The following is an 8,679-nucleotide window of genomic DNA, read 5'->3' as shown; positions in this document are numbered from 1 at the left end:
ATTGCTCAAAAAAAGGACAAAAAAAATGTATGTTATAATGAATTATTACATAAAAATTATCACTTTAAAATGCTTTATGTGGAAAAAAATATTGCATATGTTGTGTGGTTGCCATAAAAAAACATCAAAGTTTTGACAAAAGAGCATAAAACCAACAAAATAATATCTCAAACTTAAAATAGACAGATATATCGGAAGTTGATCTTGAAATTTAAGTTTTAAAAGTAAAAAAAAAATAATAATACAAATGTATCACTTTATGAGTGGGGAACCTGTCGGATCTCAAATATATTTAGTAGGATTTTATTTAACTTTTCACTGTGATTACTCAAAAATATCAAATAATTAAAATCAATGGTGTCCTGCATTATTGATCTTTGAGGGCTTTAATTGCTAAATAAAGGAACTCTCCTGAAGGAATCAATAAAGTACTATCTATCCATCTAAATACTGCATATTTCAGTTTTACTATAAAAAAAACAAAGTTGTCTTTGACAGAAAAGGCGTAAAACCTTATTTTCTTTTCTTTATATCAACCTCAAGATGATATATAGATTTGATGTGTGTATTAAATAAAATATAATTCTAATAATTTGACTTAATTTTAACATTTTAGTGACTGAGACCCTCTATGCTCCCCAGGAGCCCTAAGGATAAAAAAATCCATATATTTTGTTATGGTTTGAAAATGAAAATTATCAAAATGGCCCTCTGTGGAAAAAGTTTGGACATCCCTGCTTTAGCACACCAGTATGTAGAATTAATGATGGAATGGATGAAGCAAAGAAGTGAAACAATGTACTGATATGATCCACTTTAATTAAGAGCTAGTTCAAATGAATAGTGCCTACAAAGTACAAAGAAGAAGAATTATGACAAATACTTTCCACCTTATTGAAATCAATCAATCAATCAATGTTTACTTATATAGCCCTAAATCACTAGTGTCTCAAAGGGCTGCACAAACCACTACGACAGAAAATAAGATATTCTTCATCTCAGTATGTTAATAATGACTGACTTCATTATATATTACACAACTATTGTATTACTCAATCACCGATGTCATTTTACTATAAAAAAGTCAGTAAAAGAATGTATATATTTGTAAATGCTCTTAAGTGGGGAAGGGGTAGGATTAAGTAAGCTTTGCTTCTTCCTATTCCTTTTCGGACATGATGTCAAGTGAAATGATATCAAATTGTGTGATGTATTATGCTGGAAGTGTGTTTATGTTCCAAATAAACTTAAAAAAAAAAAGAGAATGTGGAGAAATCACTGCACGTAAGCCATGATATTACGCACATTCCACCCCTCAGGCGCTACTGCATCATAAAGCCACATCAGTGTGTAAAGGATATCACCACATAGGTTCAGGAACACTTCAGAAAATCACTGCCAGTAACTACAGTTGGTCGCTACATCTGTAAGTGCAAGTTAAAACTCTATTATGCAAAGCCAAAGCTATTTATCAACAACACCCAGAAACACAGCTGGCTTCGCCGGGCCCGAGCTCATCTAAGATGGACTGATGCAAAGTGGGAAAGTGTTCTGTGGTATGACGAGTCCACGTTTCAAACTGTTTTTGGAAACTGTGGACGTCGTGTCCTCCGGACCAAAGATGTAAAAAACCATACGGACTGTTCTAGGGTGAAAGTGTAAAAGGCAGCATGTGTGATGGTATGGGGGTGTATTAGTGCCCAAGGGATGGGTAACTTACACATCTGTGAAGGCATCATTAATGCTGAAAGGTCCATATAGGTTTTGGAGCAACATATGTTGTCATCCAAGCAACGTTATCATGGACGCCCCTGCTTATTTCAGCAAGACAAGTGTTACAACAGCGTGGCTTCGTAAAAAAAGAGTGCGGGTACTTTCCTGACCCACCTGCAGTCCAGACCTGTCTCCCATCGAAAATGTGTGGCGCATTATGAAGCGTAAAATACGACAGCGGAGACCCTGGACTGTTGAAAGACCATACAGGTTTTGGAGCAACATATGTTGTTATCATGGACGCCCCTGCTTATTTCAGCAAGACGATGCCAAGCCAGGTGTTACAACAACGTGGCTTCATAGTAAAAGAGTGCGGGTACTAGACTGGCCTGCCTTTAGTCCAGATATTGAAAATGTGTGAAGGCTAAAATATGAGGCAGGAGACTGTTGAACAACTTAAGCTGTACATCAAGCAAGAATGGGAAAGAATTCCACTTGAAAAATGTGTCTCCTCAGTTCCCAAACCTTTACTGAGTGTTGTTAAAAGGAAAGGCCATGTAACGCAATTGTAAAAATGTCTTTTATGCAATGTGTTGCTTCCATTCAATTCTAAGTTCATGATTATTTGCAAAAATAATCAGTGTGAACAGGAAATATCTTGTCTTTGCAGTCTATTCTATTGAATATATGTTGAAAAGGATTTGTTGTATTCTCTTTTTATTTACCATTTACACAGCGTGATTACTTCACTGCTTTTGGGTTAGTAGAAGTGGAGGTTCAATGGTCACAACACCTGCAGTAAAAACACAAATGTGTAATATACATATACCAAGGGTCACCAACGCGGTGCCCGCGGGCACCAGGTCGCCCGTAAGGACCAGATGAGTCGCCCGCTGGCCTGTTCTAAAAATAGCTCAAATAGCAGCACTTACCAGTGAGCTGGCTCTATTTCTTAAATGGTATTTATTTACTAGCAAGCTGGTCTCGCTTTGCTCGACATTTTTAATTCTAAGAGACAAAACTCAAATAGAATTTGAAAATCCAAGAAAATATTTTAAAGACTTGGTCTTTACTTGTTTAAATAAATTCATTTATTTTTTTACTTTGCTTCTTATAACTTTCAGAAAGACAATTTTAGAGAAAAAATATAACCTTAAAAATGATTTTAGGCTTTTTAAACACATATACCTTTTAAATTCCTTTCTCTTCTTTCCTGACAATTTAAATCAATGTTCAAGTAAATTTACTTATTTTTATTGTAAAGAATAGTAAATACATTTTAATTTAATTCTTCATTTTAGTTTCTGTTTTTTCGACGAAGAATATTTGTGAAATATTTCTTCAAACTAATTATGATTAAAATTCCCCAAAAATGTTATGGAAAATCTAGAAAATCTGTAGAATAAAATTTAAATCTTATTTCAAAGTATTTAGAATTTCTTTTAAAATTTTTGTTCTGGAAAATCTAGAAGAAATAATGATTTATCTTTATTAGAAATATAGCTTGGTCCAATTTGTTATATATTCTAACAAATTGCAGATTGGATTTTAAGCTATTTAGAACATGTCATCAAAATTCTAAAATGAATCTTAATCAGGAAATATTACTAATGATAATCCCTAAACTCTTTTTTTAATTTTTTAAAAAAGATTCCAATTAGCTAGTTTTTTGCTTCATATGTTTCGGTTGAATTTAGAATTTTAAAGAGTCAAAATTGAAGATAAACTATGCTTCTAAATTGTATTTTAATTTTTTTCCTGTTTTCTCCTCTTTTAAACCATTCAATTAAGTGTTTTTTTCATCATTTATTCTCTACAAAAAACCTTCCGTAAAAGGAAAAAAAATGTACGACGGAATGACAGACAGAAATACCCTTTTTTTTAAATATATATATAGATTTATTTATTAAAGGTAAATTGAGCAAATTGGCTATTTTTGGCAATTTATTTAAGTGTGTATCAAACTGGTAGCCCTTCGCATTAATCAGTAACCAAGAAGTAGCTCTTGGTTTCAAAAAGGCTGATTACACCTGACATATACACATATGTAATATACAAACAAAAATGTGTAATATACATATAGAGATGTGTAATATACATATGGAGATGTGTAATACACATATAGAGATGTGTAATACACAGAGATGTGTAATACACATATAGAGATGTGTAATACACATATAGAGATGTGTAATACACATATAGATGTGTAATACACATATAGAGATGTGTAATACACATATAGAGATGTGTAATACACATATAGAGATGTGTAATACACATATAGAGATGTGTAATACACATATAGATGTGTAATATACATACAGAGATGTGTAAAATAGATATGGACAAACATGTGATGTGTGTGCATGTCAGCAGATAAGACTAACATTGTGTATCTACTCAACTTGTTCCTGTCTCAATAATAAAATGCAAAAAGTGCCATCAGGGGACTGCTGGTAAATCTGCTTATATTGGTGTTGTATGCAAAAGCAGCAGCGTCTGCGTGGCTTTGAGGTGGCTCCATCGGCAGAGCTGCTGACATGCATACTGTACTGCCACATGTGTCTGCTGCTCTTGTTTTCACCAGGCGCCGGGATTGATTTCCCTCATTCTCCGCCTTCTCGGATGACGCCTGGGAAGTTAGCAGGCTACATTTCATCTGCGGCCCATTGTCAAGTCACATGACTTGTCTGTACGTGGCCTTGTGAGGGAACATTGTTTATTTAATACCGTGTATATATGTATATACATACATGTGTGTTGTTGAGATTTCTTCATGCAAAACAGGAGTCAGAGCTTTTCTTCCCGTCACTCTCTTTTCCTCCACAAACAAAAGACACACACACACACACATACACATGTATATATATATATATATATATATATATATATATATATATATATATATATATATATATATATATATATATATATACATACATGTACACACATATATACATCCACACATATACATACACACATATATATATATGTATATATGTGTATACATGTATATGTATATATGTATGTATATATATGTGTATACATGTATGTGTATGTATATACATATATATATATATATGTATGTGTATGTATGTACAGTATATGTACATAAGCATGTATATATGTATATATGTATTTGTATGTATATATGTATATCTATATATGTGTATATGTATGAGTGTATATATGTGTATGCATATGCATGTACATTATATGTATATATGTGTGTATGTTTATATATATATATTTATATATATATCTATATATGTATACATGTATGTGTATGTATATACATATATATGTATATACATATGTATGTAAGTACAGTATATGTACATAAACATGTATATATATGTCTTTGTATGCATATATGTATATATATGCATATATATATATATGTATATATATATATATGTATATGTATATCTATATATGTGTATATGTATGAGTGTATATATGTGTATGCATGTACAGTATATGTATATATGTGTGTATGTATATATATATATATATATATCTATATATGTGTACATGTATATATATATATATACACACACACATTTATATATATATATGGTATATATATATATATATATATATATGGTACATATGGTATATATATATATGTATGTATATGTGTATGTATGTGTCTATAGGGATATGTGCATGTGTGTGGATGTATACATTTATATAGAAATACAGTATATCTTCTTTTTTAATGTTTTTTTACTATTTATATTACCGTATAATTGTGTATCCACATTAGGGTATTTGCTCCAATTTAGTTGTTCTTTCAACCTGTTCACTGTAATACTGACAATAAAACTATATTTTATTATATTCTAGCAAGTTAGCAAAGGCTATTTCTATTGGTATTTGTATTGCTCCATTTGTAAAGTAATAATGCTCATTGTCACTTCAGTATTATTATTTATTTCAATAACTGCTTCTTTGCTATCACTTTTATAATTACTTCTGTAGATATCCTATTTGCTGATGTTGCTCTTTTGTTGTTGTTGTTTGCTGCTGTTGTTTTTGTCTCTCTGTCTTATGCCCCTTTGTCTATCCCCTCCTGCTCCAGCCTGGCTGCACCAAATGATAATATAAATACATTTAATAAAGTCAAATACAAACCCTGTTTCCATATGAGTTGGGAAATTGTGTTAGATGTAAATATAAACGGAATACAATGATTTGCTAATACTTTTCAACCCACATTCAATTGAATGCACTACAAAGACAAGATATTTGATGTTCAAACTCATAAACTTAATTTTTTTTTGCAAATAATCAGTAACTTAGAATTTCATGGCTGCCACACGTGACAAAGTAGTTGGGAAAGGGCATGTTCACCACTGTGTTACATCACCTTTTCTTTTAACAACACTCAAGTTTGAAAACTGAGGAAACTAATTGTTGAAGCTTTGAAAGTGGAATTCTTTCCAATTCTTGTTTTATGTAGAGCTTCAGTCTTTCAACAGTCCGGGGTCTCCGCTGTCGTTTTTTACGCTTCATAATGCGCCAATCATTTTCGATGGGAGACAGGTTTGGACTGCAGGCGGGTCAGGAAAGTACCCGCACTCTTTTTTTACGAAGCCACGCTGTTGTAACACTTGTCTTGCTGAAATAAGCAGGGGGGTCCATGATAACGTTGCTTGGATGACAACATACGTTGCTCCAAAACCTGTATGAACCTTTCAGCATTAATGGTGCCTTCACAGATGTGTAAGTTACCCATGCCTTGGGCACTAATACACCCCCATACCATCACAGATGCTGGCTTTTGAACTTTGCGCCTATAGCAATTTGAATGGTTATTTTCCTCTTTGTTCTGGAGGACACCACGTCCTCTGTTTCCAAATATAATTTGAAATGTGGACTTGTCAGACCACAGAACAACTTTCCACTTTGCATCAGTCCATCTTAGATGAGCTCGGGCCCAGCCAAGCCGGCGGCGTTTCAGGATATTGTTGATCAATGGCTTTTGCTTTGCATAGCAGAGCTTTAACTTGCACTTACAGATGTAGCGACCAACTGTAGTTACTGACTGTGGTTTTATGAAGTGTTCCTGAGCACAAGTGGTGATATCCTTTACACACTGATGTCTGTTTTTGATGCAGTACCGCCTGAGGGATTAAAAGTCCGTAATATCATCGCTTAGGTGCAGTAATTTCTCCAGATTCTCTGAACTTTTTGATGATTATATGGACCTTAGTTGGTAAAATCCCTACATTTCTTGCAATTGCTCATTGAGAAATGTTCTAAAACTGTTCGACAATTTGCTTACAAATTGGTGACCCTCGCCCCATCCTGGTTTGTGAATTACTTCGCATTTCATGGAAGCTGCTTTTATACCCAATCACGGCACCCACCTGTTCCCAATTAGCCTACACACCTGTGGGATGTTCCGAATAAGTGTTTGATGAGCATTCTGTAACTTTATCAGTATTTATTGCCACCTTTCCCAACTTCTTTGTCACGTGTTGCTGGCATCAAATTCTAAAGTTAATGATTATTTGCAATAAAAAAAGTTTATCAGTTTGAACATCAAATATGTTGTCTTTGTAGCATATTCAACTGAACATGGGTTGAAAATTATTTTAAAAACATTGTATTTTGTTTATATTTACATCTAACACAATTTCCCAACTCATATGGAAACGAGGTTTGTACAAATAAGGCAACAAGAGAAGTATCCCACACTTCTCTTTTGTAAAGTAAATGTGTACGGCAGATATAGATCATCTACATCTACTATATGATTTGTCTGAGGAGCTGGATTGGACAAAAATAAATAAATACATACAATAAAAAATAAATTAGCATAGAACAAAGAAAGGAGTTGCTGATGTACTAAACTTGTGAGCAGAGGATTGTGTCTCTCCAGGTGAGCAAAACAAGGAGCGCGATCTATTTAAGGTGTCTGCATGCTGATCATCAGACTATATGCTGCATGTAGTTTGGACACCGCAGGTCTACATAATATTGCAAACAATCCATGATTAAGTTTGCAGACTTTGACGGATCCCCAATGACGGACAAATATATTTTGTAAATAGATAGAATTAGTATGCTGCTGAATGACATACCGTATTTCCTTGAATAGCCGCCGGAGCACTGATTAATTTAAAACCTCTTCTCACTCCGGCGCTTACCAAAGGCATGCGGTAAATTTAGGCCTGCGCTTATAAATTTGAGTGTGATGTAAGGATACCATCATAAAAAGCACATTTAATAAAAAAAAACGTTATTATGGTCTTACCTTTACTTATAAATAAATGAAGTCCATGCACAGCTCCTTCTGATCAAAAGCATCGATAACTTGTTTATATTAGTCTTCCTTATCTTTCTTCAGTTTTAAGAGTCTCTCTGTCTCGATGGAAATCTTCCTTTATTACCTCCTGCTTCGATTAAAAGTCCAGTTTAGAAAACTGTTTTATTTTAGATATGTAATCCTCCATGTTAAAAGTGCAAGCGAGAAGAAAATATAAACGATCGCTGCTCACTCTTGCTGCTTGTTGTCACTTCTTCTGCAGCCGAGTAGTCGCAAGAAGGATCACTAGCGCCCTCTACCACCAGGAGGCGGGAGTCATTTAATGACTCATATTTGACACACGCAGCTACGGTATATTAATAAAACACTGCTGCTTACTGTTCTTTTTAGCATATTCAATAGCTTGGACCTTAAATCCCACTGAATAGCTCTTAATCTTCTTCCCTTTATGCAATTTCAAATAATTGAAATTAGCCTCCTCCATTTTGAAAATGATGACAGGTGAAGTGTCACTCGTGACGTGACGAGTTTGACCCGGCGGAAATTCTAGACATGCGCTAATAAAAATCATATTTTGCGAAACGAGTTTGACCCGGTGTTAATCCTGAGCCGGCGGTAATGCTAAGCATGCGCTAATTCTTTTGCGAAACGAGTTTGACCCGGCGGTAATTCTAGTCAGGCGCATA

The 8,679-nt window shown here is 33.9% G+C and overlaps 1 long non-coding RNA gene across 1 annotated transcript in view; it reads right to left on the bottom strand.

The window, feature by feature from the left end:
- LOC133540058 (uncharacterized) overlaps nucleotides 1-8,679 on the bottom strand; it is a 567,296-nt gene that overhangs the window by 34,771 nt on the left and 523,846 nt on the right. The window lies entirely within an intron of this gene.

This window comes from Nerophis ophidion, linkage group LG21 (assembly GCF_033978795.1).
Source record: "Nerophis ophidion isolate RoL-2023_Sa linkage group LG21, RoL_Noph_v1.0, whole genome shotgun sequence".
Lineage (NCBI taxonomy): Eukaryota > Metazoa > Chordata > Actinopteri > Syngnathiformes > Syngnathidae > Nerophis > Nerophis ophidion.
This window is presented reverse-complemented; position numbering and strand designations above follow the sequence as displayed.